General features: G+C 51.9%; 1 protein-coding gene across 1 annotated transcript in view; it reads right to left on the bottom strand.

Moving 5' to 3' along the window:
- LOC123771427 (WD repeat-containing protein 47) overlaps positions 1-13,587 on the bottom strand; it is a 369,075-nt gene that overhangs the window by 8,289 nt on the left and 347,199 nt on the right. The gene's annotated exons all lie outside the window — the stretch shown is intronic.

A 13,587-nucleotide genomic window follows, 5' to 3' on the forward strand; every position in this document is an offset into this window, starting at 1 on the left:
TAAAGCTGAAGATTACGGAGCTGTGAAGATTACGTCATCCTCTGCAGCGCTTGTTTTATATTGTTCAGTACTGTATACAGGGTACATACAGTATGTACACTTATTTTCAGACATTCACTTCACACAACAGCTAGCCTTACTACTAATTCACACGAGTTCTAATTCTAATTCACAATTGAAAATTATTTCTATTGTATATTTACACTGTACAGTATCTTTTTGTCAAGGCTTAAATAATCATTAACACTTACAATACTGTACTCTGTCAACACTTTTTACAGTAATTTATATGCCTTTCAATCATATTTTATATCGTTAGTGGAGGCTACACGACTTTTGATGGGAATTTAGCATCAGCGAGTGCAACATGGCTTGCAGAGCATTCGTTGCTGGCGGATGCTCCATGACTTGTCGATGGGAATTCAGCATTGGCGGGTGCAGCACATCTTGCAGAGCATTCATTGCCGGCAGAGGCTGCACAACTTATCGATGGAAATTCAGCATCGGCGGGTGCAGCATAGCTTGCAGAGCATTCGTTGCCGGCGGAGGCTGCACAACTTGTTGAAGGGAATTCAGCATCGGCAGGTGCAGCATGGCTTGTAGGGCACTCGTTGCCAGTGGATGCTGCATGACTTGTTGAATTCCCAGTGGGTGCTTTCACGAACCGTTGAAATCATGAATTTATCTATTTTTGTCTGAATTTGATTTTCTCTGACTAATATTCTGAGACATTGCTCTCAGCCGCACGAGTTCACAGTAAACAATGCGATCACATGGCCAGGTGCAGTACGTTCTAGGTCCGTGGGAAAAAAAATACCTATTGCCTATACTATAAAAGGTATTTAATAAGAAAAAGAATTTTGTTTAATAACAATTGTTTTAAAATATTTTATTAATAATAATTTAGAAATTTCTTCAGAAAACTGAATCATTTTAAAAGAAAGTTAAGATTTAATATACCACTCTGGATGATCGCCTGGTCGCCATGTGAGGGGGACGCCGATGCCAAAACAAACCCAATACCGACCGTTGGTAATATCGACCACCAGACCGGTATACGAGGCTCTAGATACTGATCTCCCAAACCGGTTGTTAATACCGGCAGATCGGTATAAAAGAGGTCGTTAAATTGAGTGGATACTGTATAGCAATTAGTGGCTCGTGATAATTAGAAGAGTAATTAAAGTCAAAGGTCTTGATGACTCGGTAAAGTGAGGTCATGGAGCTAACATAACTTGTTGTATTAATCATATCCTGTCTAGTGACAGTAGATTAAGATGCACTCATGTTAATTAGGGTAATTAACACCTCGTCCGTGAATTCACAGTGTTTGATGAGACCTGCTTAGGCAGTGCGGAGTGAGACGTATTTATGTATGATTGATTATTGGTCCAGGTGACAGTTAATTAAATGCTCAGAGTTAATTAGGGTAATTAACGCTCATTAAAGTAAAGTTTGACATAGACCGTTGAGAAGCTACAAAGGTAGTGGTAGGCTTAGTCAAGGTAACTCGATTGGGATTTAATTAGTTGTCCATTTGACATTAATTAGGAATTACTCACTGAATACTTGAAGGAGTCAAGTGTGATGTAATTTAACACTTTCGCCCGGGCATGACGCAGCATTGCGTCATCCGTTTACTGTCGGTAATCTCGGGGATGACGCAGCATTGCGTCATCCACTAAAATAATTGCCAAAAATCAGGTTTTTATCCGATTTTTTGGGGACTGTTTGGTAACTGTCAACAAGCCGAATGCAATCTGTGACTACAATACAAACATGAAAGGTGTTGATCACTTTGACCAAATGATCAAATATCACTTCATAAGGAAAACTCACAAATGGACGAAGAAAATGACCATCTATTTTGTGCAAATGGCTATCTACAATGCTTATGTGATGTACAACTACTACACAAAAAATACTAAACTATAATACTACATATACTAAAATACTAAATACTAAACATTTGTGGGCAGGAATTGGGAGTGTAGCTGGAAGGCGTCTGGGCACTCACTCGCAGTTAACGCGTGGGCCGTCTTCAACTCGTTGGCGGGTGGAGCGTGACCAGGTTTTTTTATTTTATATGCTAATGTTCCTCTAGAGAATTCTATTGTGAACCCATTGATACCAAAATGAAAGACCTAGGACGAAAATTGAGGTTACCAGAGTGAAGAGAGTGAACACATTTTATTGCTTTTACGCGCTCCTGGGTAACTCGTTCGCACTTTCTCTGTTTGCTGCGGGTAATTAGCCGGGCTTTTGGAGTTTAAATGCATTTAGTGCTGTAGAGAATTCTATTGCAAACACAATGATACCAAATTTAATCTCGTAGGACAAGAATTAAGGTGACAAAGTTGAAGAGAGTATACACTTTTCAGAATTAATGCGTGCTCCCTTGAAACGCTGGGACCCAAATTGCACAGTTGAGGGGTGGCGCGCGGGGCACACCAAAGTGTTAAGAGACTGAGTTATTGTTAACAAGTTGACTTGTGTTAACCTTTAAACTGCGCAACGCGCTTGCAGGCTCACGTCTGGTTTGCGCAACGAGCCTCCGGGTATTGGTATTTTTCACGTTCCATTCAAAACTCCCGCGGCTACATGGGGTTCACATCAGCTTCCTCAGGGCTCTTGTAAACAGACGCCATCTTTAAAAAAAATCGTGGTCCACATTCCAGGGTGTGGGAGCCTCAGTAGTGTGTGAGCAACCAAGGCTGGCGCTCGCAGCATGAGCGCACAGCACTGCTGTTCAGCATGTGACCACAGCATCGCCTAATAATGTCAAAATATATATATAACTTGTATTATTTAGCTATGATAGTGTTATATTAGAGCCTGACTATGATAATGACTGGGTACAATGTTCAAATATCAGTGATTCAATGCTGTTCACGATGTTCACAGCGCTAGCCACAGCACCACAGCATTATTTCATTCATCTAGGAATCTTCAAATGATTTCTTAGGTTCCTTTTCAAAATAAAATGTGTGGTCAGTTATTCATTTACAGGAATTAGTGACCAGGATTGTGATAATAGCAGGATTGTGGTTATAATTAGCATTGTGCGTAGTATTGTGGAAGGAGGAATTTTGATGAGGGAGGGAGGGCGAGAATTGAGGTAGCCTCATTGTGTGTGTGTGTGGCTGCCACTCTTGTTTTGCTCACCATACTATCTTAGTGGTTCGCTATGGGCAACACATATGTACATGGGTATATATAGTGTGTATATAGTGTAAGAACAGCAACAGGAGAAAATTGAGAGGAACTATTTTGGTGAGGGAGGTGACGTAATCGTAGCGTCGTCTGCTGTGTGATTTTTCATGCAGTGTATGGTGGCCACTGTACTGTTTGGACACAATACCGGCTTACTTGCATAGTTCTGGTAAATAAAACATGTAGATAGGTATATAGAACATGTGTAATAAGAACTATAACAATATGGTGGGAGGAGCAATGTTGGCCAGTAAGATGTTGGAGTGAGGGAGACTGGCTGCGTGTGGCTGCTCTCACTCGAGGTATTCTGAATGTGTTCATGGCCAAATGCTCCTATTGGCCCATACGAGGCAGCTGCTATTGGCCCATACGAGGCAGCTGCTATTGGCCCATACGAGGCAGCTGCTATTGGCTCATACGGGGCAGCTGCTATTGGCCCATACGAGGCAGCTGATATTGGCCCATACGAGGCAGCTGCTATTGGCCCATACGAGGCAGCTGCTATTGGCCCATACGAGGCAGCTGCTATTGGCCCATACGAGGCAGCTGCTATTGGCCCATACGAGGCAGCTGCTATTGGCCCATACGAGGCAGCTGCTATTGGCCCATACGAGGCAGCTGCTATTGGCCCATACGAGGCAGCTGCTGTTGGCCCATACGAGGCAGCTGCTGTTGGCCCATACAAGGCAGCTGCTATTGGCCCATACGAGGCAGCTGCTATTGGCCCATACGAGGCAGCTGCTATTGCCCCATACGAGGCAGCTGCTATTGCCCCACACGAGGCAGCTGCTATTGGCCCATACGGGGCAGCTGCTATTGGCCCATACGGGGCAGCTCCTATTGGCCCATACGAGGCAGCTCCTATTGGCCCATACGAGGCAGCTGTTATTGGCCCATACGAGGCAGCTGCTATTGGCCCATACGCGGCAGCTGCTATTGGCCCATACGCGGCAGCTGCTATTGGCCTATACGAGGCAGCTGCTATTGGCCCATACGAGGCAGCTGCTATTGGCCCATACGGGGCAGCTGCTATTGGCCCATACGGGGCAGCTGCTATTGGCCCATACGAGGCAGCTGCTATTGGCCCATACGAGGCAGCTGCTATTGGCCCATACGAGGCAGCTGCTATTGGCCCATACGAGGCAGCTGCTATTGGCCCATACGAGGCAGCTGCTATTGGCCCATACGAAGCAGCTGTTACGTGGTGTTCTGAATGTGTTGATGGTGAATGTATAGTGTGTGACAGTGTATAGTGTGTAAATAGATTGTATATATACACAAATTAGCATGATACATAGTAAATATGTGTATACAAGTTTCATGCACGTAACACAGTGTCTACGGACAGTACGGATGTTGTACTGCGATATTATAGTGTACGTGTTCATTATACATTGGATTGGCACATAAAAACAATGAAAATGTATTTGGAAAGGTACGCAAAAAATGAATGAAAATATATTCGCGGCAACTCGTGCGCCCCGCCCCGAGCGCCCCACCACCCCCGAGAGTTTACGGCACGGGCGCACGGGGAATGATGACGTCACGCCCCAACTTCCGGACCCCATAGCAGCCAAAGTAAGTACAATTTCGACTTTTTTTTTTACATACCCATACTGAGGGAAGGGTTTTTGACACTTTAAAAAGAAAAAAGAATTTTTTCCAGAGAATTTATTTCCTGCGCACTGCGGGGGTGTCACATTTGGAGGCAACGCAGTTAAGGGGTTAAGAGAGACAAGTGTTTGTGATTAAAGTAAAGTACTTTGTTACTGACTGCTGACAGAGATACAGGGGAGATACCAGCTGCACTTAAATCTGCAGATATAGCTCCTCTGTACTAGGGGGTAGTAAAGCCTTGGCAAAAAATTATAGACCAGTTGCACTAACATCACACATAATAAAAGTGTTTGATAAGAGTGATTAGGAATCAAATTTCTAGTTTTATGGAAAATAATGAGCTACACAATTCAGGACAACATCGATTTAGAGCAGGCAGATCCTGTCTGTCACAGTTACTCAACCACTATGACAAAATCACAGAAGCTCTAGAAGAAAAGCAAAATGCAGATGTTGTATACACAGACTTTGCAAAGATGTTCGACAAATGTGACCATGGGGTGATAGCACACAAAATGAGGTCAATGGGAATAACTGGTAAAGTAGGATGCTGGATACTCAATTTCATGTCAGTCAGAACACAAAAAGTAACAGTCAATCAAATAAAATCGAGTCCAAGCGCAGTTAAAAGCTCTGTACTTCAAGGTACAGTCCTTGCACCACTGCTGTTCCTTATTCTCATATCAGATATAGACAAAAATACACGTCACAGTTCCGTGTCATCTGAGAGTTGCTTGGAGTCGCTTGGAGTTGCTTGTCATCCTTTGCAGGTGACATAAAAATCAGCAAGAAAATTACCTCTGCTGAAGACATTAAAAAATTACAAGCAGATATCAACAAAGTTTTCAATTGGGCAGCAGAAAATAACTTGATGTTTAACAGTGATAAATTTCAGGTATGGCAAAAAAACCAGCGTTGAATGTAATGAAACGCCATTTTCTGGGTGAGTCCCGGAGGCTCCCTGGAGCTATCCCAGGCTGATATGCTAATGTCAGACTTTGGCATCAGTCATGTGTATGGAGTTCTTAGGCCTACCGGGGACCACGGCCAGAACCGGGCCCCCTCAGAGAGGCAAGGGGAGCAATGGCCTATAGAAGCCCCCGTGTAGTTGGAAGCATTCTATGTCTGCCATCGACCGGAACAGGCACCCAGAAAGGTAAGCGCCCCAAAACAAACCCCTATTCTGGTTAAAATTGCTACCTAAAACCGAACTAGTGGATAGAACTCCCCAACCGAAAACAAGCAAACTAGTGTGACGTCACACACTGCCGCGCCGCTGTCTGCGCAGCTCCCCCCTCCCCGGGAGGGGGAAGGGGGAGCCCCAGACCCCCCGCGCCGGCTACCCACACCTCAGTTCTTGAGGCTGGATGTCAAAAACGCGAAAAAAACGCCGACCGGAGGGAGGGAGGGATGCCGGGGAGCCTCCGGGACTCACCCAGAAAATGGCGTTTCATTACATTCAACGCTGGTTTTCTGGGGGGAGCCCCGTCGGCTCCCCGGAGCTAACTACCCACAGACAGAAAAAGAGGGACTTACCCGGGAGGCGGTCGTCGCTCACCCCTCAACTCGAAGCCGAGACAACTGGCTGCAACCGCCGACCCAAAGCAACACAGGCCCGACGAGGCCCAGGGACATTCACAAGGTAACGAGCAGCCAGGACCCTGTTCGACCGCCAAAATCCCCGCGCCCGAATATCAGACCAAGACATATTCCCAAAAACGGCAGCAAGAGCCGCGAACTTACGAACGTCATGGGCACGGGGATAGACCGCAGGCTGGCTGGACTTAATAACCCTGCGGACGACCTGAGAGACCCGAACCCGCGAACAGGGAAGAAGGGAAACCGGATCAACCCACAGCGCGTCCCCGGACACAGAAGCTGTGGCGCGCAAATAACGGCGAAGCGCCGCAACTGGACACAAAACATGATGCACCCCCGGCCTGACCAACCAAGCATCAACCACCCATGGACCCCTCCGGAACGCAGCAGTCTCATTCTTTGCCAGAAAAGAAGGAGACGGCTGCAAACGAACAAAACTATCACCACGACCAAAAGAGCAGAAACCCCTGCGCCGGAGGAGAGCATGAAGCTCCCCTACCCGACCCCCAGAGGCCAAAGCCAACAAGAAAAGTGCCTTGGAAAAACAATCCTGGACCGAAGGGGCCACAACGAAACGAGGAGATGAAAGGAAGCGACCACTCTGTCCAAAGACCAGGACGGCTCAGGCGACGCACGAGCAGGCCGGAGGTGAAACAATGCACGAGACAGCTTGCGAAACGGCGCAGACGTAACATCGATACCGAAAGCAAGCTGAAGCGGCTCCGCCAGCGCCGCACGATACGAAGCGACAGTGTTAGGCATAAGATGACGGTCCTGAAACAACCACGAGAGGAAGGACAAGACCACCCGAACAGACAAAGAGCTAACACGACGAAGACGCAAAAAGAAACGGAAGGACCGCCAGGAAACTTCATACTGCCGCCGAGAAGAAGCCCTCAGGTGGGACACCAACAAGGAGGCCACCTGATCACCATAGAGATGATGATAGACTCGAGTCAAAAAAACCATACGCGAAGACTCGAGGAGAAGATCGAACCAGCTACGTGACGCACCGGCCCGATCTGCTGAAAGAGGCGGAGCCGCGGGAAAACCCTCGGGTTCGGACACCGAGCAACCAGCGCCTGAAACCAAGGCTGGGCCGGCCACCAAGGGGCCAGAAGGACAACTCTCCCCCGGTAAGTCTCTAAGCGAGTCAGGACCTGGAGGAACAGCCGAACCGGGGGAAAGAGGTACAGGAACCCCCACCTCGACCAGTCGAGCCGAAAGGCATCGACCCCGACGGCCTCGCAATCGGGAAAGGGCGCCGCATAAACGGGAAGACGCCGCGACCACGCCGACGCGAAGAGGTCCACTTCGGGGCGCCCGAACGTCTGGCAAAGCCAACGGAAGGACTCGTCGTCGACCGTCCACTCCGTGGAGAGGGGAACGAAGCGAGACAGGGCGTCGGCCAAGACGTTGGACACGCCCCGTACGTGAACCGCCAGGAGAGCCAAACCCCGAGAACTCAGCAGACGAGTCACCCGAAGCGACCAACCCCAAAGAGGTTGGACAAGGACCGCATCGAACCCCCGCGGTTCAGGCAATGAACCACCGGAGAGCAGTCCGAATGGAGCCGAATCGTCGATCCGCGGGCCACCCGAATCCTCCCCAGAGCAAACCACACTGCCGCGAACTCCCGCACCGTACTGGGAGCTCGACGGAAGGACGGATCCCAACGCCCCTGGCCGGCCTGGTGAGCACTGGTCACAAAACCCCAGCCGAGAGACGACGCATCCGTGTACACATCGAGCGAGGGCTCGGGTAGGCGCCAAGGCACTGAACCCCGAAAAACCCGAAGAGGAAGCCGGTGACGCAGCAACCGACGCAAGTCCCCCGGGGGTCGAACTCTGCGATCGCGAGAGAGGCGGAAGGGGGAACCCCGAAGGAACCAGAACAGCCGTCGAAGCCAAACCCGACCCGGCGGGTAGACCACCATCGCGAAGTTCAGGCTCCCGCACAGCCCCTCGAGCAACCGCCGGGTGACCCGAGGGCCCTCCAGAAACAGACGAAGGCGGGACCGCAGCCGCAGGAGAGACTCCGGAGGGAGAGACAAGGAGGCGGTTCGAGAGTCCCACACGAGACCCAGCCAAGTCCGAACCTGAGAGGGAACCAGATGGGACTTCCTCCAGTTCACCAAGAACCCGAACCCGGCGAGCTGGGAAAGAACCAAATCCCTGGCTAGCAAGCAAGCTGACTGGCTGGGAGCCCAAACCAGCCAGTCGTCGAGGTAGGCCAACACCCGAACACCTAGGAGACGCAAACGAGCCACCACAACCCGTGTAAGGCGTGTGAACACGCGAGGTGCCAGGTTCAACCCGAACGGGAGACAACGAAAGCGGTAACTCAGACGCCCCACCACAAAACCGAGCCAGTCCCTGAACCGCGGATGAATCGGGACATGCCAATAAGCGTCCCGGAGGTCCAGGGACACCATCCAAGCTCCCGGCTCCAAGAGGAGCCGAACCTGAGACAGCGTAGTCATCCGAAAGGAGGGGCAATGAACCCAGGGGTTCAGACGGGACAAGTCCAGAATGAACCGCAGGTCCGCGCAGTCCCGTTTCGGAACCGGAAACAGACGGGAAACCCATCTGAGGGACGACGTCGTTTCGACGACGCCCAAGCGTACCCACTCTAAGACGACTCGACAGAGCGCAGGGGAAGAAGCCTGCCCTGCCAGCCCCGACCCCCCAAAGGGGGGAGGGGCCACCCAACGCCACCGCAGGCCGCGAGATACGACCCGAAAGGCCCACGAATCGTGGGACCAGGCGCGGGCGAACAGCGCAAGCCGCCCCCCCATCGCCCCGTCAAGGGGGCAAACCGCAAAAGGGGCGGCGACCCTTACGAGACCCAGAACCCCGCACAGCGCGAACACCGCGCCGACCAGACGAGGGAGGGTCCGCAGGAGGAGCCAACCCCAAACCTGACACCAGAGGCCTACCACGACGAGAGGAACCCCGAGCCCTGGCACGACCTTTCCGGGAAGACCCACCCCGGGACCCCCGGAAAAACAACAAGTCCGACATCGGACGACAAGCCGCCGACGCAGCCTGAATAAACTGCGCCACGGCCGACTCCCCAAACAGGAGAGGACAAAAAGGTGAAGAACGCCTAAGAGCCAGAGCCCAAGCAGATTCCACGGAGGAACCCAGCACCGCCTGCCGACACGCGAGACGGGAAGCATAGAACAGGGAAACCGCATCCCGCAAAATCGGCGTGAACAGCTTCAACAAGGCAGCCGACGAACGCGCAGCCGAGGACAAGGTGCCGGACCCCGGGACGGACCCAAGCGTCCCCACATCCTCCACGAGCCAATCCGAAGACTTTTCCCAGGAGGGAAAAGAACCGCAAGGCCGAACACAAAAGGCCCCGAGCGCGCAAGTCCTCCGCCACGAGCGCCGCCGAAAGGGAGGGAACCTGCACATGGAGCTGAATAACGCCCACATCGCGGGGAAGGGCAGGGGCAAACAAGCACTCATTCAGGTACTCAAGTTCACCCCCCAGGAAAACCTGAAGCACCGTGGAAGCTTCCCGCCACTCCAGCGTGCGGGAACGACAGAAGGAATGCCAGGAATCCAGACCAAACAAGGGGCAGTCTGCTAGCCAGGACGACTCCGGAACCTCGTAACGGAGCCAGAAAGGGAACGAAGTCCCAAACCTGAACGTGGACGGATCCATTTCCGAGGCATAATCCGGGTCACGCAGGAGGTAAGCCGCAAAGGCCGCTCGCACCACACCAGGTTGGATGCGATAAGCCGAAAACCTCCGGAAGGACGGAACCGACGTACCCGGGGGAACACGGAACCGAACCCGGGGAGGGGCCGACACCAAATCCAACTCGTACGCAGAGGGGGGGAAAGAAAACCCCACTCCTTGTAACAATAAGCCCCGCTCAGTGGGAAGAAAAACCCAGGCGGGGTCCAGCGGGGCCCAAGGCCCCCAAGTCAGCCCCTCCCCAGCCTCGAGGTCCGTCACCACAGGACCCGAGGCCGAGTCCTCTCCCCAAGCCCCGACCCCACAAGACAAGGACGGAGCAGCCGAAAAAGCTGGAGGAAGGGGGCCCACTGGTCAGACCCTGAAGCTTCGGCCGGGAGACAAGACTCGAATGCCTCTGCCGCCCCCCCGGAAGGGGCAACCCCCGAAGCTGCCCGAGTCTCGAGATCAAGTAACCCCTGCTCCGACCCCGAAACCCTCAGACGCTTCGGGGCCGGAAGCAGGGGCGGGGGACCAGAACGAACAGAAGGGGAAGGACGAGGAGGTGCGGACTGAACCAGGATCGAAGCGACCCCCACCCCCAAGTCCGGGTCTCGAAAAGCAAAGCGGGGCAGCCCCGGGGCATCCGGGGAAGCAACCAACCGAGCGCGTTGCAACAGACGAAACCTAGACTGCAACGCACATGCCGCCTGTACCCGAATAGAATCATCAGAGGATTGGGTAAATTGAGTCACAAGCAAGCAGCAACACTCACAGGACTCAGGGTCGAAAGTATCACCGACCCAACAGGCAGCGTGGCAGAGGCAAAAACAATGAGGGTCTCCCTGAGACAAGGGGACCGAGCAACCCTCAAACTCGCACACAGCGAGTGGGGACTCCGGGGTCACATCCATCGGACCCACGCGCCCCCTAGGGGATTCCCAGGGTCCTGAGCGTTTACTTTAAGAGGACTCGCGCTCAGGTAGTCCCAGGCAGGGTGCTGCAAACCGGCGCCCAAAACTACCAAGCAAACTTCTAAAGCTGAACCCCAGGGACGTGTACACTCACGGGGACCTAGCAGGGGGCGCCACCGAGGAGAACAGTGGAAGGGCAAAAACAAACTGAATAAAATGACAGAACCCCCCACCAGGCAAAAACAAAAAGAAAAACAAAACCCCGCAAGAGGACAGCGAACCCCAAGGAACAGAGCCGGCCGCGATGTCGGGAAATACAAGCTGAGCAGCACCCTGCGCCCCTACCAGTGCAAACTGCCTCTTACCTGCCGGTAACAAGGGAGAACAAAACACCCAAGAGCCCAACAGGCGGCCGAAAAACCGAAAGGTAAAACGGACCAGCAGAGGCAGACCCCGAGGAGCCTGTGGAAGGTGGCCCCAAGCCCCAAGGGCAGTACTTACAGGGCACCTAGGGAAGGCAGCCCTAGGCGCATGCAGCCCGAGTACTGAAGATAACTCCTGGCTCTCGCACCCACAAAACTAACACCACACACAAAGCACAGTGCAGTAGCGACACCGGAGCCAGAGCACACGACCATCGCCTATAGCATCAGCCTCAAGAACTGAGGTGTGGGTAGCCGGCGCGGGGGGTCTGGGGCTCCCCCTTCCCCCTCCCGGGGAGGGGGGAGCTGCGCAGACAGCGGCGCGGCAGTGTGTGACGTCACACTAGTTTGCTTGTTTTCGGTTGGGGAGTTCTATCCACTAGTTCGGTTTTAGGTAGCAATTTTAACCAGAATAGGGGTTTGTTTTGGGGCGCTTACCTTTCTGGGTGCCTGTTCCGGTCGATGGCAGACATAGAATGCTTCCAACTACACGGGGGCTTCTATAGGCCATTGCTCCCCTTGCCTCTCTGAGGGGGCCCGGTTCTGGCCGTGGTCCCCGGTAGGCCTAAGAACTCCATACACATGACTGATGCCAAAGTCTGACATTAGCATATCAGCCTGGGATAGCTCCGGGGAGCCGACGGGACTCCCCCCAGAAAGGAGGATCTGAAACATAATACAGGGTACAAAACACAATCGAATCTGCCCATAGTAGGAAAACAGCATGTCAAGGCTTTGGGAATAATGATGTCCGACGTTCTAACGTTTAGGGAGCATAACCAAGCAAATATTGCGTCAGCCAGAAAAATGATCGGATGGATTACGAGAACTTTCAAATCCAGGGATCCCACCACAATGGTGGTACTCTTCAAGTCACTTGTGTTGTCCCATCTCGAGTACTGCTCAGTACTCACTTTCCCCTTCAGAGCATGACAGATTGCTGAAATAGAGGGAATACAGAGAACATATATGGCACGCATAGATGCGATAAAGCACGTAAATTATTGGGATCATCTCAAAGCTCTCCAAATGTACTCACTAGAAAGGAGCTGAGAGAGATACCAAATAATATACACATGGAAAATACTGGAGGGCCAGGTCCCTAATCTACACAGTAAAATAACAATGTACTGGAGTGAACAATATGGAAGAAAATGCAGAACAGAACCAGCGAAGAGCAGAGGTGCCATAGGCACAATCCAAGAACACTGTATAAACATCAGAGGTCTGCGGTTGTTCAACTTCCTACCAGCGGGCATCAGAAATATTGCAGGAACAACCGTGGACATCTTCAAGAGAAAACTAGACTGTTTTTTAAAAGAAGTTCCGAACCAACCGGGCTGTGGTGGGTATGTGGGCCTGCGGGCCGCTCCAAGCAACAGCCGGGTGGACCAAACTCTCACAAGTCAAGCCTGGCCTCGGGCTGGGCTTGGGGAGTAGAACTCCCTGAACCCCATCAAGCAGGTATCAAGCAAGGTCACACTTGAAGGAGGGGCACTAAGGCTATACTTGAAGAAGGGTCACTAAGGTCACACTTGAAGGAGGGGCAGTAAGGTCATACTTGCAGGGGCACTAAGGTCACACTTGATGGAGGGGCAGTAAGGTCATACTTGCAGGGGCACTAAGGTCACACTTGATGGAGGGGCAGTAAGGTCATACTTGCAGGAGCACTAAGGTCACACTTGGAGGGGGCACTAAGGTCACACTTGAAGGAGGTGCACTAAGGTCACACTTGAAGGAGGTGCACTAAGGTCACACTTGAAGGAGGTGCACTAAGGCTATACTTGAAGGAGGGGTACTAAGGTCACATCTGAAGGAGGGGCACTAAGATCCCACTTGAAGGAGGGGCACTAAGATCCCACTTGAAGGAGGGGCACTAAGATCCCACTTGAAGGAGGGGCACTAAGATCCCACTTGAAGGAGGGGCACTAAGATCCCACTTGAAGGAGGGGCACTAAGATCCCACTTGAAGGAGGGGCACTAAGATCCCACTTGAAGGAGGGGCACTAAGATCCCACTTGAAGGAGGGGCACTAAGATCCCACTTGAAGGAGGGGCACTAAGGTCACACTTGAAGGGGGGGCACTAAGGTCACACTTGAAGGATGGGCACTAAGGTCACATTTGAAGGATG

This window comes from Procambarus clarkii, chromosome 76, assembly GCF_040958095.1.
Source record: "Procambarus clarkii isolate CNS0578487 chromosome 76, FALCON_Pclarkii_2.0, whole genome shotgun sequence".
Lineage (NCBI taxonomy): Eukaryota > Metazoa > Arthropoda > Malacostraca > Decapoda > Cambaridae > Procambarus > Procambarus clarkii.